We start from the raw sequence: 23,183 nt of genomic DNA, 5'->3' as shown, positions 1-23,183 counted from the left end.
AAGAGAAGAGAAGAGAAAGAGAGAGAGAGAGAGAGAGAGAGAGAGAGAGAGAGACCAAGTACTACAACTATCCTTTCCTTTGCTGACAGGGTATCCAGTGTTTGCTCCATACCAAAGAGTGGTTTAAGAGTGGCAAACAGGGAAAGCTGGGAGCCACTTGCCTTTTAGTCTTGATCCGGTTAGCAGTACTGACTCGGAGGATGCCCATCTGGATGTGCCAGCTGGATCGTATAGCAGTAAAGTCAACACCTTTGATGTGAGATCCTGGACAGTAGTCTATCAACTACCTTAGTTACACCCCTGGGAAGACCCTGCTTCAGTGAGTACATTGGGATTGTGCTATAGAGCCCACAAGCCGTATTCACACAATTGAGTCAAAGAACATATTAGGCTATTCTGTGATGAGGCACAAATAATGTCCTGGGATAGACCTGACTGCTGAATCCAGAGCTCCTAAACTAGTCATTCCATACTGCAAGTGAAGTCATAGTATACACTGCAACAAATACCTAAATGTCCTCCCTACAGCCCTTTTACATCTGAAGTTTTGCAAGTAAAATGGCAATGCACCTTCTCCTTGTCTCCTTGTGTTTGATCACCATGCTCTTGGTATTGTGGGGGTCCATGCATTGTATTAATAAATAAGATGTCCAGTGAGGTCATAATGATGAGGGCTGCTATAAAATATAGCAAACTGGAGTCCAAACCTTGATACAGTGGGTTGCAGACAGTTATTTTTGAATAGATGTACACTAAAAATAGTACAGGGTTGTGTCTATAGAGAATTTCATGTTCTTTGTTTTCCTGCAGTTTTCAGACTGCTCTTATTCTTGCGCTTATAATTATAGTACACAAAATATTGTCTTATACAAATACATGTTGGGCAGCCTCTAGGTGAGATCAGTCATACTTTGAAAACAGTAAATGTGACATTTATTTTACAAAATTTCAGGTTTTATAGAGTGTGACCAAATGTAGTACTCATGAATTAACTTCCTGTTGAAGTTAATTTGGAAAATGCTTTGGATTCTGTCCATTGTACAGCTTGTAGTACGTTTTGTGTATGTCTATAAGATTTCATGCCATTTTACATACACTCTTAACCTGTCCTGAAACATATAGGGAATATTTAACTCTGAATGCTAATGTGGGAGTACAAAACGAGAGTAGGGTTAAGCTCTGCCGACCAGACATGTTTATTTCAGTAGGAACCAAGGGGTAAGTGCTTGTCATGGGATATTTGTTCCTCTGTTGCCAATTGAGCAGTATAGACTTTGGACAATGTACATCCAGCTCCTGTTGCTTCTGTATGGATCTCACTGCTGGTTTTATTGGCAGCATACTTGATGGTTTTAGTTTTCGCAGTAGAGTTTGACGAATGAGCAGGTATGTGAGTCTGGACTCGTCGGCTCAGCACCTGCCAAGCAGAGTAAACAATTATCAGCATTGGTAGGAAAATTGCTGTTACGTGTATTGCGTCTGTAGCGTGTGTGGGGTTGTTTGGATATATCACTAGTTTCTTTATTTCTCTCCAAGACTAAAGGGCCCTTTATATTGCCCCATGTAAGGCTAGGTTCAGACTACGGAATCTCCGGGCAGAAAATTTCTGCCCGGAGATTCCGAGTGCAGCCAGCGATGACTGAATCAGTTGGCGCTAGGACCGTGCGGACACTGCAGTCTCCAATAGACTGCAATGTGTTCCGCACGGATTTCCGCCTGAAGAAAGAGCACCGCCATTCTTCAGGTGGAAATTTCCAAGCGGATTTTCCGTTCACAAATTCCGCTTCATAAATTCCGAAGTGTGAATTTGTGAACGGAAACCAATTCACTACACTATACATTTTAGCAAGCGGAATTTCCGCCTGCAATTTCAAAGCGGAATTGCAGTCGGAAATTCCGTAGTCTGAACCTAGCCTAAAAAGCGCAGTGTTAGGGATTGGGCAGGCCCTATATATCATTGTTTGTTGGCAGCACATCCCTCTATGTAAATGGGATATGCTGGTGACAATGATAAGTGAACAGGAGCACAAACGATTTAGCGATCATTCATGAAAGTGTTCTATCCCAGTAAGTGGCCTGTGTTACCCCAAGTGCAATCCTCAAGTACCAATAGGTCATGATTTGAGGATATCCTATACAGAGAACACTTATGAAAGACTAAGGAAATCCTAAAACATGACCTGTTAGGGGTACGTAAGGACCGTGCCTGGAAAAAAACGGTCTAAAGGATTCTTTCAATGATTGCCAACCAACTTGCACATTGTCGATTGGTGCTCATAACGGGCGGCTGTTTGGCTGTGTAAGGGCTCATTCACACTGTGGACATTCTGCTGAATTCTGTTTGTAGCAGAGTCCTATTGTTTTCAATGGGATACTTTTGCTCTGTGCATACTACTGAATCACCACAGCAGAATTCCGTCGGCAGAATGGACATCTGCCCAGAGAATAAACATGTTCATTCTTAGGGCAGAATTCTGCAGGACTGCATTACCGTCTTTGAGGCAGTGAATGTCCACGTGGTCCTACTTCCTATGGTTTTGGCTGCGCCTGCTGTGAACGGACATTCAGCCAGCAGAACTCCGCCAACTGAATGTCCGCAGTGTGAAAGAGCCCTAATAGAACATTTACTCTTAAGGCCCTTCACATAACATTTTGGCTATGTGCCACAACTTCAGTCATTATCAGAATCCCATCCAAAAGTAATTTGTGTACCACAGTGTTCTCATAGAGTTCAATACAATGTAGAAAAGGGAGGCTGGTGTGCTTGATCTGAATGATTGTCCGAGAACTACTAGTCTTGTTTGCGACCCACACCGTACAGTATAGTATATATTAGGGATGTCCCAATACCGATACTGATATTGATATCGGGACCATTACTAGAACTCGTGCAAATGTCCCTAAACCTATACCTGCCAGCTGGACTACCTAATGTGGGGGACATCTGCTGCCTACTATTGGGGAACTGTTGCCTACTATGGGGGAACAGTTGCCTTCTATGGGCGAATTGTTGCCTACAATAGGAAACTGCTGCACACTATCAGGAAGAATTTGCTGCCTACCTAATGTGGGGGACATCTGCTGCCTACCTAATGTGGGGTACATCTGCTGCCTACCTAAAGTGGGGGACATCTACTGCCTACCTAATGTGGGGACATCTGCTGCCTAATATGGAGGAAACTGCTGCCTACTATGGGGGATTTGTTGCTTACTATGGGGGAACTGTTGCCTACTATGGGGAAACTATTGCCTACTATTGGGAAACTGCTGCCTACTATGGGGGGAATCTGCGGCCTACCTAATGTGGGGGACTTTTGCTGCCTACCTAATGTGGGGGACATCTGTTGCCTACCTAATGTGGGGGACATCTGTTGCCTACCTAATGTGGGGGACATCTGTTGCCTACCTAATATAGGGGACTTCTGCTGCCTACCTCATGTGGGGGACTTCTGCTGGATACCTAATATGAGGGACATCTGCTGCCCGTCTTATGTGGGGGACTTCTGCTTCCTACCTATTGTGGGGGACTTCTGCTTCCTACCTAATGTGGAGGAAATCTGTTGCCTACCTCATGTGGGGGACTTCTGCTGGATACCTAATGTGGGGGGCATCAGCTGGATACCTATTGTGGGGGACTTTTGCTTCCTACCTAATGTGGGGGACTTCTGCTGGATACCTAATGTGGGGGACATTTGCTGCTAACCTAATCTGGGAGGGGGGGGGGGCTATCTATTATGTTTCTGTCTAGCTAATAGGTGGGCTACCTACTACCTACATAGCTTATATGAGGGTTTTCATACGACAGCTATCTGGGGGATTTACTTTTACATTTATTTCATATAAAAAGCCCTTCCCCCTAATAAAACTGAAAACACCCCCTTTTCCCATTAAATAAAAATGTAAAAAAAGAAACTATGACTTAGGCTCATTCCACAAGCCGAAATGTATGACTTAGGCTCATTTCACGAGCCGAAACGCGTCACCTGTGCCTACTCTTTCCATGTACTGAGGTTTTTAATCAATAAAGTGCTCAGTTGGATTAATTTGGTGCTGGACATTCCAATTTCTTCTATCTGTGCTTTTGGCGGTGCCCACAGTCCGTGCGCATGGTGTTAGAGGTAGAGAGCTGGGTCTAAATCTACATACCTAAAAAAATAAAAATAAAAAATAAAAACTGTCACATTACATTTTTTTTTTTTTTAAAGCATCGGTAACTGGTTTCGGCGAGTACTTAAAAAAATATATCAATACTCATACTTGATCTTAAAAAAATGGTACCAGTGCAACACTAGTATTTATAGTATATAAATTAAGAAGAAAAACAGAGTAGACTGGTTCTCAAGGACTGTGAGGGTAATAATACTAATTTAGCTACTAATTTATTACCCTCAGGCCATGTTCACTTGTCTGAATTTCCGCTGTAGCAGAGTTCCATTGATTTCAACCAGATTCTGCTGTGCACAATGTAGTCTATTAGTGACTTCATTTTTAGTGTAGTTTACTATACATATTAACTTAAAATAATTACAAGTAAGGCTATGCTCTCACAGCGGAATTTCCATGTGGAATTCTACCGAAATTCCACTGCAGCACATCCCATTGGTTTCAATGGGATTCTGCTGCACCGCGCACACAGCAGGATTTCCGTGATGGAAACATCGGTGTCTGCAGAAATAATGAACATGTTTCTGCAGGTTCCCCTAGGAAATGCATTGCCAATTATGGAGATGGCACATTTCTGTGCGGTCCCAGTGCCGGCAGAACATGCAAATTTGCGGAATGTTCACCCCTGTGTTTTCTGGGCAGCCATTCTGCAAATTTGCTGCAGTGTGACCATAGTCAGAGTAGCTATCACTAACCTAAATTTCCCTGATCCCCCTCCCCATCTGTCCCTGACACTAACTACATCTATCCCTGTCAGAATCCCCATAAAAATACCTTTTTTTGATCAGCTTCGGTAGCTCAGAGTTAATGAGAGTACCCATTTAAGACTACTTTTAGTCAGGGCGTGCTACAAAAAATATCAGCGAAAATTGGTTGTTTCCAAGTTGTATCTACCTTTATTACTCTGTTAGGATGCTGACAATATGTTGTATATAGGCCCAGAGACCTGATACAGCTGTCATCTAGCCTCGTCTGTCATTGGAACAAGCTACACTCTAATGCTCCCAGCTATTACATTAGGTCATGATGAAAAACAAGATAGTCACATAAATCTTTTCTCCTTGTGCTTCCCAGAACAAATGTTTTTCAACAAACCCTTTCAGCTCCATCAATCTTTTTTTTTTTCTTTTTTTTTTTTTGGGGGGGGGGGGGGGGGAACAACTTATATTTGCTAATGGTTTTAGGTAAAGGGAAAAAAATTGTGAATAGACTTTTGATTTAACCCCTTAGTCACCAGGTGGGCCACAATTCACACAGCTGTGGTTTAACAAGGTATAGCAGTTCATATGAAGTACTGCTATTATGATTTTACATTTGTTTTAAAATGTACAAGTGAGGATGTTGCGGTTGAGGAATCGCACTTTTAGGCTGGGCTAACTTAAGATGAGGCCTAGTGTGACACTTGTGTCTCACAAGCAAGTAAAGGAACGCATGCGCAGAATGGAACAATGTGTGATAAGAAGTGATGCAAGTGTGGCAAAGAAAGAATGATGCTCCAAAGTCTTTACTGTTTTAAAGAGCTCTGTTTTGCTTTGGATGGTTTTAAATTTAAAAAATCTTGTAGCTCTGTCCTACTTGTTATATTATACGCTGAGGACGTTATCGGTATAACATTTTTATTTACTGGATATTTCATGTTGGGCTGTGTTTTGACCATTGCACCTTTAGGCTATGCTCACACAGGCAATTTTCCGTGCGGACAATGCCCTGACAGCGAAGAGCTGACATGTCTGTTCTTTCTGTGGACTCCGGAATCGGGATTTCCGCAGCAGAAACATATGCTGGAAATTCTGCCGTGTGAATAGCACAGCAGAATCTCATTGATATCTTCTCCGTGCGGAATTCCACACGTCATTCCTTCATGTCAACATACCCTTATTTATTGTCCTGCTCTGCTCTCATGCTAAAAAGAGAGTACGGTAGACCCAAAAAGCCCAAGGGATAAACCTCTGTAAGGTTATAGAAACATGAAGTATGAAAAAGTGGCACCAAAAAAAAACAAAAAACGGTCTCATGTAAATATACCCTTAGTATTACCAAACTAATTTTCTACTACTTACCCTTGGCAGAAAATTATGTCTCACTCAAACCTATACTGTTCCCACAACCTTGGCTTAACCTGTCCAGGACACAGGGCGTACAGGTACCCCTGGCATCCTGGTACTTAAGGACCCAAGGCGTACCTGTACCCCTTGGTCCCATTAACGATGTTTAAACCATTCTCAAAGGACCCACGGCTAATGCCAGGCATTAACCCTTTAGACACCAAGATCAAAGTTAATCACAACGTCTAAAATGGGGAGTTAACGGTGACGGTAGCTCAGTGGAGCTGATCGGGACATCCGCTGTGACATCGCGGTTCCCGATCAGCTGAGTGAATGGCGGGAGGGTCCTCACCTATGCAGGCTAGAGCAGTAGAGCGCCGATAACACTGATCAATGCTATGCTAGGGCATAGCATTGATCAGTATATGCAATCAGAAGATTGTATGGTATAGCCCCCTATGGGGTCTGAAAAAAAAAAAGTGTAAAAAAAAGTAAAAAAGTTAATTAACCCCTTCCCTATTAAAAGTTTAAATCACCCCCCATTTCCCATTTTTTAAATAAAGTAAGTTGATGGTGTACACGTAAAGTTCCAAATTGTGCATTTTTGGTCACTCATATACCATAAAAAATTATAAAAAGCGATCAAAAAGCCCCAACAAAAAAAATGGTACCGATGAAAAATACAGACCACGGCACAAAAAATTTGCCCTCATATAGCCCAAAAGTTACAAAATGGCGTTTTTTTTTTAATTTTTACCCCACAAATATATATTTTTTCGTTTTGCAGTAGATTTTGTTATTAAATGATTGATGTCATTACAAAGTACAATTGGTGTGCAAAAAACAAGCCCTGACAGGGATGTGGAAATCCTATCGCCCGATGCCCGGGACATGTAGTCCCAGGCGCCAGGCAGGTGAATTTTTCATAGATTAAGCCCTGCATCGGGCAAGCAGGGCCAGACTGACCCCCTGTGATCCCCTGTGGAGGTAGTTGGAGGGCTTACCTCTGCATTCATGGTTGCCCCCATAGATATGCATTTGATTGAGCCTGCCTTGAACAGGCTCAACCAAATAAACACTGATCAATGGAGTTCAATAGAACTGCATTGATCTGTATGAGGAATCTAAATGATCCTCCTAAAAAAGTATATTTAAAAAAATAAAAGTTTAATAACACCCATTAACCCCTTCCATATTAAAAGTTCATATTACCCCCCCCTTTTCCATATAAAAATATGTAAACATAATAAAAATAAACATATTTGGTATTGGCAGGTGCGTAATTGACAGAATTATTAAAAAATTACATTTTATATCCCGTACGGTAAATTACGTTAACGTAAAAAAAAGTGTTCAAAAAGTCAGATCAATACCAAAATGGTACCGATATAAACAGCATATTACGGCCCAAAAAATGATCCCTCATACAGCCCAGTATACGGAAAAAGAAAAATATTATAGGGTGAGGGATTTTTTTATTTTTATTAAAAAGTAAACGAAAAAAAATTATTATTATTTAAACATGATGGAAACTAAACAAATTTGGTATTGGTGTAATCAGGCCGACCTTAAGTATCAAAATAATATGTAAGTTTGACCACAAGGTGAACGGCGAAAAAAAAGAAAACCCCCCAAACTTGCATTTTTTTTTAATTTCACCTCACAAATAATTTTTTTTGTTTCATAGCATAACTTATGGAAAAATGAAAGGTGTCATGAAAAAGTATACTTGGCCCGACAAAAAACAAGCCTCATATGGGTCTGTAGATGGAAAAATAAGAGTTAAGGCTATTATAGGACGAGGAGGAAAAAACAAAAGTGCAGAAACTAATAAAGACCTTATTTGCATACTATTTTGGTTGAAATTATTTTATCTACCAGGACGAGTGGATTTTCTTGAGGGACAAGTAGATTGTGTTCCACTTTAGTCTCTTGGACAAGTACGGTAGTTTAAAAAAAAATTTTTTTTATTTCCACACCCCTGCCTTATATGGGTCTGTCGGTGCAAAATTTAAAGCGTTATGATTTTTAGAAGGGGAGGAGGAAAAAACTACATTGCAAAAGCGAAAATTGGCCTGGTCCTTAAGGTCAAAATGGGCTTGGTCCTAAAAGGGTTAGTCTTTCAGGGAGATTTCTCCAAATCTGTGCAGAGGAAAAGTTGACCAGTAGCCCATAGCAACCAATCAGATCGCTTCTTTCATTTTTCAGAGGACCTATTAAAAAAGAAAAGAATCAATCTGATTGGCTGCTATTTTTAGTCCGCTTTTCCTCTGAACATATTTTGATAAATCTCCCTCTTTATCTCTATGGATTCCCCCTATTATACTGCTGCAGTTAATTTCACAACTCTCTAAATGTTTGTGTCTTTTTAACGTTTGTTCATTTATAGACAGAAAAATGAAGATAAGGTCGAAAGAGCAATGTGTTGTCCTTAGGGGGTAAGGAAAAGGCTGAAGGTATACTCGGCACAAAACCTCTGACCTAGGACCTTGCACTCATCTTGAAGCTCATACTTCAAGGATTAGTGTGCACCCCCCTCACAAAGAATAATATGTGCAAGGAGTTCAGGGCTGATTTATTTTCTAGTCCTTTATGACTAAATTACAAATTGCTGCGGCTGTTGCCTCCAGTGCATTTCCCAGTCCTTTGTGGCTGATGCTCACATAAATCAGGAGTAGGTACATTCCGTGGATGTGAATACTTGTTACTACATTTACATCTATTTCGTATGTAGATACTTCAAGTGAGTGTCTGTCTTATTCTCATGCACAGTGTTAGGCACTTTGTGATCACAGGGTTTCTGTCTGCCATAAGCTATGTATGGGTAAGATGCTTGTTAGGGGACAAGGAATTAAATAGAGGTTCTAGCTTCATGTAAATAAAGGGTTTGCTGGAATTTTCCTTAATAAGCATAGACCATCAGTAGCATCAACCTCCAAGACTCTCTCTGATGAACGGAATGAAGGGGCCACATTGCTTTGGCATCATATGTACAGAATCCTGCAAATAAGAACGCCTAGTACTGCAGCTTATCCTGAACTCAGCCTTATTCACTTCCCTGAATCTTGTAGGGCTGGCTCTATTATAGCAATACCCAAATTTTTAGGCTTATTTGTAGGGACACTAATGTGACTAGTAGTAGAACTAATATGGCTGCTAGTATTGTATGGCCCCTAATATGGCTAGTAGTACTATATTTTGTCCTGAGCAAAAGCCAGAGAAGCTCTTCCTGCTCTATCCAAAAGATTACATTGGGTTCAATTTGTGTTAATGGAGTCGGTCGTAGGTACACATCAGCATCCAGTCAGAAAGAGGATTCCACTGTGTACTGGGGCATACTGCAGTGGCCTCATATATTTTAATGACCCAAACATAGTCAGCTAGTAACTTTGTTCAGGCCACATTACTATTTATTATTATACGTTTATTTAAAGAAAATCTATCGGTACAAACAGGTAGTGCAGGTGACACTAATGACAACCATACTTACCTGGTCCCTTCCGTGCTCCTGTTCTCCCGTTATCTTTCTCCGTTGTTTTCGTTCCGGGGCTGACTTGGAGCATGAGCAGAGCTTCCTGACGTCACTGCTACTGTTTGCTAGCAGCGGGACCCAGCAGAGAATCAGCAGCTGTGATGTCAGGAAGCTCCGCCCATGCTCCAAGTCGGCCCCAGAACGAAAACAACGGAGGAAGATAGCGAGAGAACCGGGGCACGGAATGAGACCAGGTAAGTATGGTTGTCATCAGTGTCACCTGCACTACCTGTCTGTGCAGTGTGCCACGATATATACGATGGCTACCCTTTTTTGACAGGATGCCTACATATACCTATGACAGACTTCATTAATGTACTGTGAACTCATCCTTACCCACTTTATTCCAGTTCCTCTTTATTTCACTTGTGCCTTATAACGTTACTCTGTCACATTGTAAAACCATTTTGTAGAGCAGGAGTACCTGAGCAGATTAATATATAGTTTTGTGTGGTAAGTCATTTATTCATGTAACTCTGCTTATTCTAGGCTAAATTGACAAATGGGTGGTCTTACTCTGTACCCGAACAGGTAGGAGGAAATGTTGTGCGCAGCAGCAGTGTACAACTGCCACTGAAGAATGAAGTTCTTCTTTATTGTGGTAAAGGATAACATGTTTCCAGATCATACTGATCTCTTCATCAGATCCACAACTTATTGCTACTACATACACAGTTAAATACCTTTGCTATGTATCAAATCTGGTAAGAGGTCAGGATGCAGGTGGCTAAGTGAGAAATAGAGAATATAAAAGATTAAAGAACAATAAATAACAGACATCATGATAAAAGTATAATATTACTGAACACCTAATAGGTTTGCTAAGTCTGGGTAATTTTTTATTTTTCTTTAAATCTGCCAGAAACTAAAGCTGTCCAGTTTTGCCCATTAGAGCTCAGATTTACCAGAGCTCGTTAAGATATGAAAGCTGAGTTGTGATTGGTTACTATGGGACAAACCAGTCAGTTTTGGTTTTATACAAGGTTAAAACCGCTTCAATGGAGATAGGCGGGGTGACAGGCACTGTATGGATCAAACCAGGATAAAAGTGAAAAGGAAAACTTTAATAGACCAACATGTAATGCAATTCCCAGCTCATAGGCCTCTTCGTCGTGCATATATTGGATAGGGAACAAGATGTCTAGGGGCAGAGTACCCCTTTAATGTCACAGGCTCCCTTTAACCCATTAAAGGAAAACTGTCAGATATTTTCTCCCGCACTATCCACAGTACTGGTGGATAGTGCGGGAGACGCTGATTAAAATGAGCCCTACCTTACAGGGATCCGCCCGGCTATTCGCCCGCAATTGTACTTTTATTCTATGTGTATATCTTGTGTAACTGGCACAGGCGGGTCTTCTGCAGGTTAACTGGCACTGACGTCAGCGCCGCTTATGAATATTCATCCCCTCCATTCATCCATCCAGTTAGGAGCGGCGAAGAGAGGGTGGGAGGGGGGATGAATATTCATAAGCGGCGCTGACGTCAGTGCCAGTTAACCCCGCCCATGCCAGTTATAGCAAGATATACACAGAATACTACAATTGCGGGCAAACTGCTGGGCGGATCCGGGTAAGGAAGGGCTTGTTTTAATCAGCGTCTTCCGCACTATCCACCAGTACTGTGGATAGTGTGGGAGAAAATATCTGACAGTTTTCCTTTAAGAGTTTTTTCATTTTTGCATTTCCCTTTTTTCCTCTTCGCCCCCTACTCATCTAAAAATCATAATGCTTTCCATTTTCCACCTATAGACCCATATGAGGGCTTGTTTTTTGCGCCACTAATTTTGCTTTGTAATGATGTAAATAATTTCACCACAAAATCTACAGGGAAACAAACAAAAAAAAAGGAAAAAAAAACGTTTCTATGAAGTACACTTTTCGGTAAAAATGGTCCATACGATTACAAAGATACGGAAATTATATAGGTTTTATTTTGTTTTGTTTTCACACACGACACCGCATATGTTTGTTTATTTTTGGTTGCAACATTTTTTTTAAATGGAGAAAGGGGGGGGGCGATTCAACCTTTTTTTTAGGAATGGGTTAATTCCCATTAATTAACATTTTTTTTTTACTTTTTTTTTCCGTGGACTATTACTTGCACTCTTGATTCTTGTAATTACTTGCAATCTACTGATTCTGATTCCATAGAACAGCACTGATCAGTGTTATTGGCGCTCCATTGCTCCAGCCTGCCATGACATTGGAGTACCGATTTTACAGTGAGGAGGATCCGGGGACTTCCACTTTCGTGGAATAACTGTTTCACTGCCTGAATGAGATGTCTGGATAAGGATTTTTGTATTTGGATTGTGCCAAGGGGAACATATAAAGTAGGGCTGCCTCTGGTGTGCTGGGGATAGCAACACCCCCCACATCCAAGATCACCTTAAGGCTAGGTTTCCACTTTTTTTTTTTTTTTTACACCTATAAAAACGCCAGCAAAAATGCAGGAAAAACTGCCACAGCTTTTTCCTGCGTTTTGGCAGTTTTTCAGGCATTTTTCCTGGTGTGTGGAAACAGCCAAATATGTACCCTGTTGCAGTTTTTTCACTGCCTTCAGGTTACCACTCTGTGGGTCGGATGCTGAGCACCCGGTCCACAGAGTGTAAGGAGATGAAGAGTGATGTATAGCATCACTACTAACCTCCCCAGGTAGGTAAGTGTGAGGCTCTGTTCACATTGTCCATTTTGTATAATGTGAACAGACCCTTCTGGCAGTGTCCTCCCTGACAGGAAGACTCCATCTGTTGCTATACTACAACTCCCAGCATTCCCAGACAGCCTTCGGCTGTCTGGACATGCTGGGAGTTGTAGTTTAGCAATAGCTGGAGTCTCCCTCTCTGGGAAGAAACTGCCAGAAGGGTCTGTTCACATTATGCAAAACGTACAATGTGAACAGAGCCTCACACCCTTACCAGCCTGGCTCCCGTCTGTAGCCCCGCCCCTAATGACATCATCACTAGGGGCGGAGCTACACGGACCCAGCCGGGACTGGAGGGAAGTAAGCGGACTTCATCTTCTGTATACACTATATACAGCTATCTATAGATAGCTGTATATAGTGTATACCCGTCAAAGGGTTAACCTACACTGTCCAGCAGTGTAAGTTAACTCTTTCCTTGCCAGGCTTGCGCATAGCGCATAGCTCAGCAGGGGGTTAAGTGAGCCAGCAATGTGTATACTTTATACACATTGCAGGCTCACTGTAAGTTCTTACTGGGCAGTAGATATAGGACATATCTACTGCTCAGCATCAGCTGTTCTCCTAGCTCTGTAGCCGTGAGCACAGCTGAGTCTCGAACTTTACATTAGGACGATCACATCGGGTGTCAGGAGTGACACTTGCTGTGATCTGTCTCTTACTGCAGGTACTACTGCTCCCAACATGGAGCACACTCTGCTCCATGCTGGGAGCTGTAGTACCTGCATTAATAGACAGATTGTAGTGAGTGTCACTCCTGACACTGTGATCCTCCTGTATAATGTATAGATGCGGCCGGCTGCTCTTCTATCGTCCCCTGCACTGACGTATATATACACACCTATTCATATTTCCCACAGAGAGTTGTGATTGGCTGGAACCATCTGGCCAATCACAGCTCTCTGCAGGAAATATGAATAGGTGTATATATACGGCAGTGCAGGGGACCATAGAAGAGCGGCTGGCCGCATCTATAAATTTATACAGGAGGATCGCAAAGGGGCGATCTGTTAATTAATACAGGTACTACTACTCCCATCATGGAACAGTGTGTTCCATGCTGGGAGTAGTAGTACTACCTAAAAAAAAAATTTTAAGTGAAAAACACACACACTACATTTTTTATTATTGTCGGCTACATTCTTAGTGCCCTACCCACCCACATAAATTGATCCCTGTTTAAAAATTAATTTAAATTTTGTTATAAAAAAAAGATACATTTCGTTAAATACAATTTTTTCCATCAATACTGTATGTTTTGTATAATTTTTTTTTAATGGTACCCTACGAAATTTTTATAAAAAAGGTATCTCCATCTCTTTTTTGGATCGCTAAAGTCCCCCAAAAAAAAAAAATGCCTGCAAAAAACGCCAAAGTTAAAACTCACATGGCGTTTTTCTTGGCGTTTTTGAACTCCCATAAACTTCTATAGGAGGAAAACGCCAAGATTTTTCCAAAAAAACACCAAAGTCTCAACAAGAGGTCATTTTGAAAACTGTCATGTGGCAGAATGGGCGTTTTTGCCCAAAAAAAAAAAAGTGGAAACCTAGCCTAAGGCCACTGCAGTTTTTGAGCCAAAGCCAGAAATGGATCCAGTACTAAGGAAAAATATAGAGGAGGAACTTATACTTCTCTTTCCTCCTGGATCTACAGGGTGGGCCATTTATTTCGATACACCTTAATAAAATGGGAATGGTTGGTGATATTAACTTCCTGTTTGTGGTACATTAGTATATGTGAGGGGGAAACTTTTCAAGATGGGTGGTTACCATGGTGGCCATTTTGAAGTCAGCCATTTTGAATCCAACTTTTGTTTTTTCAATAGGAAGAGGGTCATGTGACACATCAAACTTATTGGGAATTTCACAGGAAAAACAATGATGTGCTTGGTTTTAACCACTTATAAAATGTGTTCAATGTGCTGCCATTGTCTTGGATAGTCAATGCAACCCTCTTCTCCCACTCTTCACACACTGATAACAACACCGCAGGAGAAATGCTAGCACAGGCTTCCAGTATCCGTAGTTTCAGGTGCTGCAGAATGGGCAAAACTAAAATTGGAACAGGACCCTCAGTTTACGCAGAAGATTTTGTTCAGTGATGAGGCAAACTTTTATGTGAATGGTGAAGTTAACAAACAAAACCACCGCTATTGGTCTGACACTAACCCACAATGGATAAATCCCTCCAAGACTGTTGGAACACAAAAATTTATGGTATGGTTTGGTATATGGGGTACAAAGATAGTGGGGCCATTCTTCATCAATGGAGACCTCAAGGCCACTGGATATGTGAAATTGCTACATGATGATGTGTTTCCCTCTTTATGCACTGAAGCTGGCATGTTCCTTGAGTTTTTCCAGCAAGATGGTGCGCCACCACATTATGGTTGTCAGGTCTGAGCATTCCTAGATGAACAGTTTCCTGGAAAGTGGATTGGTCGTCGTGGGCCAGTTGAATGGCCCCCAAGGTCTCCCGATCTGACCCCCTTAGACTTTTATCTTTGGGGTCATCTGAAGGCAATTGTCTATGCTGTGAAGATACGAGATGTGCAGCACCTGAAACTACAGATACTGGAAGCCTGTGCTAGCATTTCTCCTGCGGTGTTGCTATCAGTGTGTGAAGATTGGGAGAAGAGGGTTGCATTGACAATCCAACACAATGGGCAGCACATTGAACACATTTTATAGGTGGTCAGAAACTTGTAAATAACTCATGAAAGAATAAAGTTACGTTAAAACCAAACATATCATTGTTTTTCTTGTGAAATTCCCAATAAGTTTGATGTGTCACATGACCCTCTTCCTATTGAAAAAACAAAAGTTGGATTCAAAATGGCTGACTTCAAAATGGCCACCATGGTCACCACCCATCTTGAAATGTTTCCCCCCCTCACATATACTAATGTGCCACAAACAGAAAGTTAATATCACCAACCATTCCCATTTTATTAAGGTTTATCCATAGAAATGGCCCACCCTGTACTTCAACTTTGGCTCAAAAACTGCAGTGGCAGTTTAAAAAAAAAAAAAACACCAGAAAAAAACCTGTGTGGAAACCTAGCCTAAGAACGGCCTCCCAGATGGGCATGAGTTTAGAGCATGCCTGTCACGATGCCGGCTGGCAGGAGGTGGATCCTCTGTGCCAGAGAGGAATTGGCGAGGACCGCGCTAGTGGACCGGTTCTAAGCCACTACAGGTTTTCACCAGAGCCCGCCGCAAAGCGGGATGGTCTTGCTGCGGCGGTAGTGACCAGGTCGTATCCACTAGCAACGGCTCACCTCTCTGACTGCTGAAGATACTGAAGATAGGCGAGGTACAAGGGAGTAGGCAGAAGCAAGGTCGGACGTAGCAGAAGGTCGAGGCAGGCAGCAAGGATCGTAGTCAGGGGCAACGGCAGGAGGTCAGGAACACGGGCTAGGAACAGACAAGGGAACGCTTTCACTAGGCACTAAGGCAACAAGATCCGGCAAGGGAGTGCAGGGGAAGTGAGGTAATATAGGGAAGTACACAGGTGATCACACTAATTGGTGATTGGGAAGATTGGGCCAGGCACCAACATTGGTGCACTGGCCCTTTAAATTGCAGAGACCCGGCGCGCGCGCGCCCTAGGGAGCGGGGCCGCGCGCGCCGGGACAGGACCGACGGAGAGCGAGTCAGGTACGGGGACCGGGGTGCGCATCGCGAGCGGGCGCCACCCGCATCGCGAATCGCATCCCGGCTGGAGGCGGTACCGCAGCGCACCCGGTCAGTGGATCTGACCGGGGCGCTGCAGCAACGAGGATGAGGCGAGCGCTCCGGGGAGGAACGGGGACCCGGAGCGCTCGGCGTAACAGTACCCCCCCCCCTTGGGTCTCCCCCTCTTCTTGGGGCCAAAGAACCTGAGGAAAAAAAAGTCAATTTTTCCGTGATGAGGTCCGATGCACATTAGGAGGGGTTCTGTGCGGAAACGCATGAGACAGTCCAATCTTTTATTGTTAATACAATAGATGTAGAGGGGTCTGGCGAGACTGGTCACAGGGACGTAGAACCTGTTGATAAGAGAGGCCAAAAAAAATTTTCCTGCAGATCCGGAATCCAAGGAGACCATAGTAGAGAAGGAGAAGGTAGAGGCAGATATCCGCACAGGCACAGTAAGGCGTGGAGAAGCAGAGTTGAGATCAAGAACTGTGTCACCTTTGTGCGGAGTCAGCGTACGTCTTTCCAGGCGGGGAGGACGGATAGGACAATCCTTCAGGAAGTGTTCGGTACCGGCATAGTACAGGCAAAGATTCTCCATGCGGCGTCGTGTCCTCTCTTGAGGTGTCAAGCGAGACCGGTCAACTTGCATAGCCTCCGCGGCGGGAAGCACAGGAACGGATTGCAGAGGACCAGAGGAGAGAGGAGCCGGGGAGAAAAAACGCCTCGTGCGAACAAAGTCCATATCCAGGCGGAGCTCCAGACGCCATCCGGAAGAACGCATGTCAATGCGAGTGGCAAGATGAATGAGTTCATGCAGGTTAGCAGGAGTCTCTCGTGCGGCCAGAACATCTTTAATGTTGCTGGATAGGCCTTTTTTAAAGGTCGCGCAGAGAATCTCACTATTCCAGGACAACTCGGAAGCAAGAGCACGGAACTGAATGGCGTACTCGCCAACGGAAGAAACACCCTGGGCCAGGTTCAGCAGGGCAGTCTTGGCAGAAGAAGCTCGGGCAGGCTCCTCGAAGACACCACGGACCTCAGCGAAGAAGGACTGGACTGTGGCTGTGGCAGAATCATTGCGGTCCCCATCAAACTTGTCCGGCAGGGACAAGCAGGGGTTAAGAACGGCCGGTTGCTGCGGAGGAGTTGCAGGAGCCGGCGGAGGAGATGGTTGTTGCAGCTGTAGCTGTGACTGAAGTTGCTGTATCTGCGGCAGCAGCTGCTGTGACTGAAGTTGCTGTATCTGCGGCAGCAGCTGCTGTAACTGTGACTGAAGACGCTGTGTCTCGGAGATCAAGTATGCCAGCTGTTGATCTCGTTGGGCGATCTTTACGCCAAATTTGTCCGGCAGGGACAAGCAGGGGTTAGGAAGGACCGGTTGCTGCGGGGGAGTTGCAGGAGCCGGCGGAGGAGATGGTAGTTGCAGCTGTAGCTGTTGCTGTATCTGCGGCTGCAGCTGCTGTATCTGTGACTGAATACGCAGTGCCTCGGAGGTCAAGTATGCCAGCTGTTGATCTCGTTGGGCAATCCGTTGGGCTTGCTGGGCAATCTGTTGGGCTTGCTGGGCAATCACCGTGGTGAGGTCGGCGACAACTGGCAGGGGAACTTCAGCGGAATCCATGGCCGGATCTACTGTCACGATGCCGGCTGGCAGGAGGTGGATCCTCTGTGCCAGAGAGGAATTGGCGAGGACCGCGCTAGTGGACCGGTTCTAAGCCACTACAGGTTTTCACCAGAGCCCGCCGCAAAGCGGGATGGTCTTGCTGCGGCGGTAGTGACCAGGTCGTATCCACTAGCAACGGCTCACCTCTCTGACTGCTGAAGATACTGAAGATAGGCGAGGTACAAGGGAGTAGGCAGAAGCAAGGTCGGACGTAGCAGAAGGTCGAGGCAGGCAGCAAGGATCGTAGTCAGGGGCAACGGCAGGAGGTCAGGAACACGGGCTAGGAACAGACAAGGGAACGCTTTCACTAGGCACTAAGGCAACAAGATCCGGCAAGGGAGTGCAGGGGAAGTGAGGTAATATAGGGAAGTACACAGGTGATCACACTAATTGGTGATTGGGAAGATTGGGCCAGGCACCAACATTGGTGCACTGGCCCTTTAAATTGCAGAGACCCGGCGCGCGCGCGCCCTAGGGAGCGGGGCCGCGCGCGCCGGGACAGGACCGACGGAGAGCGAGTCAGGTACGGGGACCGGGGTGCGCATCGCGAGCGGGCGCCACCCGCATCGCGAATCGCATCCCGGCTGGAGGCGGTACCGCAGCGCACCCGGTCAGTGGATCTGACCGGGGCGCTGCAGCAACGAGGATGAGGCGAGCGCTCCGGGGAGGAACGGGGACCCGGAGCGCTCGGCGTAACAATGCCCACCAAATGTGCATCATTGTACCCCCCTCTACACAGGTTTTGGTAAATCTCCTCTCTGGTTCTACATATGACAGGGAAAGCCTCAAGAGCAGTGGTCAGACACTAGTCAGTGCAGAGGATTTTGAAGGATGAGACTCCTCTGCAGGAACTAGACATTGTCTTATAGCAACGTGTAAGACAAATGATTGTCAGATTCTCCTGAAGGGAGGCTTCAGAGTTTGTGATATTACACTGATCTGCCACTCGCAGACAGTGGGAGAAAACAAGGGAACAAAGATGTTGACTGTTGACCCACAGGGTACAGCACAACCCTGCAGAATATCCCTTGACCATAGAAGGTGCTTTTGCCGCTATGTCACTGACTCCCATCCTCCTGACAGTGCTGAGACTTAATATTTGCTCCAGGCATCATTAATCCTGAGAGAAAGTGTATGGTTATCTCTTCTAATCCCCTTACTCCTTGAGGGTCTCTCCCAGAGGCTGCTCTAATTTGTTGGAATTCCTCTACTGATTGAGAATTTCAGGAAGAGATTGTAGTCATTTTACAGATTGTCACCACCAATTTATTTTATTTATTTTATTTTATTTATTTATTTATATAGCGCCTACAGATTCCGCAGAGCTTAAATGCAGAAATCCCATACTGGAGTGCTGTCAGATAATGCTCACATTATTATTAATATATAATGTTTTCCTGCAAGAAGAACAGGTCCATTTAAATACATTCACTTAAATATGTTAAATAAAAAACATGATAATCCCCATTGTATAAGGCTATTCTACTTCCCCCCAAACATGTGTAGATTTTTTGCACATTTGCCACCATGGATTTTCTATGGCAAAAAAAAAAAAAAGAAAAGTAAATGTGTAACGAAGAAAAAAGTTTAAAAAAAAAAAGTGTGTGCTGGAAATGTGCAGCATAATTCTCAATAGTGAAGTTTCATGGCAGATTTCTTTGCAGACTTTTACTTACCCTTTGAAGTGAAAAGGGTTATCCACCATAAAGGGATTTAATACATACCTGCCAGACAGTAATAGACATGCTTAGGAAGGTTTCATGCTTGTCTCCGTGTTAAATGGCTATGTTGTGAGATTACCATAACCCAGTGGCTATCTTTTTGTGAACTGGCTATTTCCTGTTGGAGTTTGTCCTCTCAAACTACAAATCCCATGAGTCCTTGTTTGTAAGTGTGAGGTCAGTTTTCTTCCTCTCACACATTAGCCACTCCACCCATTATAACACACCTGTGCTGCCTTCAATGCAATAGAGCAGGGTTTTCTGACCAGGGTGCACTATGACAGGTACACTTTAAGGCAGGTGTTTGTAGGTTGATATAGTATTGGGCTCTTGCCTTTCTTTTTGAGAACAGTTTATTTTTTATTTTATATAGGTTGTGTTGTTGCAACGTGGGAAAACCTGAGACGACAGTCATTTTGTATGCTGTTAAAAATTTATGTAAGGGCACAAATCACAGAAAAATTGCGAGACCAACATGAAACACAGGTACGAACACTATATTATGAACTACACTAACTTTACAGCCACTATAGCATAGTCAAATTAAAAAAAAAACGGAATACCATTTAAGGGTACGTTCACACGTGCAGATTTTTTTGCGGGTTTTCCGCTGCGTATTTGAAAGTGGGCGGGCTCTTCTCGGCTGTCCACAGAAGATTTTCCTTGGCGGAATGTACACTGTGGAAAATCCGCCGCAAGCTCCATTGAAGTCAGTAGTGACTGTGGCGGATTTTCCGCAGCGTAAATTCCGCAGCGGAAAATCTGCTGCGGACAGCTGAGAAGAGCCCGCCCACTTTCAAATACGCAGTGGAAAACCCGCTAAAAAATCTGCGCGTGTGAATGTAGCCTTACGGTCTATTCACAGGTCCAGTATTCTGCACAGATTTGATGCGCAGGATTTTCTGCTGCAGATTTCAATGAAAACTGAATGACTGAACACAGCTTGAAATCCTGCACATTAAATCTGCTCATCAATTCTACGCAGAATACTGTACGTGTGAATAGACCCTTAACCTCTGTACCTGTATGCCCTGAGTCCGCTCCCTTTCTATAACGCAGGGCCACAGTGGGTTGGGCTCGGCTGTGGCTAATAGTTCGTGGCATGATCGCGGTGCCGCACGCTATTAACCCTTAAGACGCGGCATTCAAAGTGAAAAATAACTACTCCCAGTTAGCTCAGTGGGCTGTTTGGGACCGCCACGGCGAAATTGTGGAGGACACAAGGAGGGTCCCTACCTTCCTCCTGTGTGTCCGATCGCTGAATGACTGCTCCGTGCCTGGTATCGCCGCATGTGTAAATGTCTGAATTATAAAAATATATTGTTAATTAAACCACATGGTCAATAGCGTATTTTTGGTCACTTTTTATATAATGAAAAAAAGAATAAAAAGCGATCAAAAAGTTTGATCAATACAAAAATTGTACCGCTAAAAACTTCAGATCACGGCACAAAAAATGAGCCCTCATACCGCCCCATACGCAGAAAAATAAAAAAGTTATAGGGGTCAGAAGATGACAATTTTAAAAGTATAAATTTTCCTGCAAGTAGTTAGGATTTTTTCCAGAAGTACAACAAAATCATTTTACGGTAATTGTATGAACCTACAGAATAAAGAGAAGGTGTCATTTTTTACCGAAAAATGTACTGCGTAGAAATGGAAGCCCCCAAAATTTACAAAATGGCATTTTTTCTTAAATTTTGTCGCAGAATGATTTTTGTTTTTGGTTCGCCGTAGATTTTTAGGTAAAATGACTGATGTTATTACAAAGCAGAATTGTAGCGCAAAAAATAAGCCATCATATGGATTTTAAGGTGCAAAATATTAAGAATCATTTTTTTTTTTAAATTGAAAGTGCAAAAAACGGAAAAACACCAGGTCATTTAGGGGTTAATGGGGAAAATCCACAACAAATCCGCATCTTATCTGCAGCATCAATTAATATAAAATCTGCACAACAGGTCAATTTCTATGTGGGTTCCCTAAGGATTTTTTCCTCATCGTGTGAATAAAATTTCAATCTTGCTCACTTAGCTGCTACTGTATTATTCTGTGGATTTTATGCATGCATTTCACTGCAGAAAATCTTTAGCGTATACTATATGAATGGACATATTTAAAAACCTGTGTAATTTAAGTGTTAGTAACATTAATCACATTTTTTTCCCACTACATTTTTATAGCTCACTTGTTGCTTTGTGAGACTTGAGGTTTCTGTTTTGCACCTAAATCATTTGTTACGACATTGTGAGATATATTATTAATACATTCTTCAATGACCTCATACAGGTTTTTGGTTTAAACATAGCCCCCCAAAATTTCTGAAATTGTAGTAAATATGGCATAGTGTACAGCAATTTCAAATTTTAACAGCAGTTATGTAAAATCACGGTAAACAAGTGACGTACCTTGACAATACCGGTAATAAAACGCCACGTGTGAACACAAGCTCAAAGAGGTGATATTAGAAAAAATAAATAAGCAGTTCCTGGCTATGTGGACGGAATGCCTGAAAAAAATTATACTAAGTACATTTTTGAAGCTGTAACCAATGAAAAAAATAACTCCATCAATTTCAACCAGTGATCATCTACAAAAACTACAAATATACATATGTGAAAAAAAAAGTCCACTGAACCGACCACTGTTCAAGTACCATCATGGTGCTGCCATGTTTTTACCACGATTACATTTACATAACACTGGGGAAAAATCTATTTTTTTTTCTACATTTTCACACCATGCCTTTGAAAATGTCCTGTAATCTAGGATACATTATTTATAAACTACTCTTCAGTACGCCACTTTGTATGGTTTCTAATCTGCAACTTTTTCTGCAACCTTTAAATCCATGGCTTCAAAATGTGCGACTTTTTACGAATGCTGTCCTAAGCCAGGTGAGAGCTGGTATAGATTTCTGACAAATTGTGCGACAAATGGTACAAGATTACGTCACAACAACTGGAAAAAGTTAAAGGGGTACTTCACCCCTAGACATCTTATCCCCTTTCCAAAGGATAGGGGATAAGATGTCCGATCGCGTTGGTCCCGCCGCTGGGGACCCCCGCAATATAGCATGCAGCACCCACCTGTATCTGCTTCCGGCAGCGCTGGACGTTCTGGCTCCCGACCACAGGAACGGAAGATCTTGATGTCACGACTCCGCCCCGGTGTGACGTCCCCCCCCACCCCTCAATGCAATTCTATGGGAGGGGGCGTGACGGCTGTCACGCCCCCTCCCATAGACTTGCATTGAGGGGGCGGGGCGTGACGTCACACGGGGGTGGAGTCATGACGTCACGATCTTCCGTTCCCGTTGTCGGGAGCCAGAACGTCCAGCGCTGCCAGAAGCAGATACAGATGGGTGCTGCATGCTATATTGCTGGGGTCCCCAGCGGCGGGACCCACGCGATCGGACATCTTATCCCCTATCGTTTTGGATAGGGGATAAGATGTCTAGGGGTGGAGTACCCCTTTAACCAGACTATGGCATAAAAAAAAGGCTCTATACAGCTATATACAAAAAATATGGTAAACCAATGATACATTACCTTCTGTATCTGTACCCTGTATATATTACTGTGTACTTTAACTGCCTGTTAAACTCTGCTGTCTGTTGGGGAATAGGAAAGTATGTCTGATTGAGGGTAGGATTGTTTGATTGCTTTTAGT

The sequence above is a fragment of the Hyla sarda genome, chromosome 12, assembly GCF_029499605.1.
Source record: "Hyla sarda isolate aHylSar1 chromosome 12, aHylSar1.hap1, whole genome shotgun sequence".
Taxonomy (NCBI): domain Eukaryota; kingdom Metazoa; phylum Chordata; class Amphibia; order Anura; family Hylidae; genus Hyla; species Hyla sarda.
Note: the sequence above shows the minus strand (reverse complement) of the source record.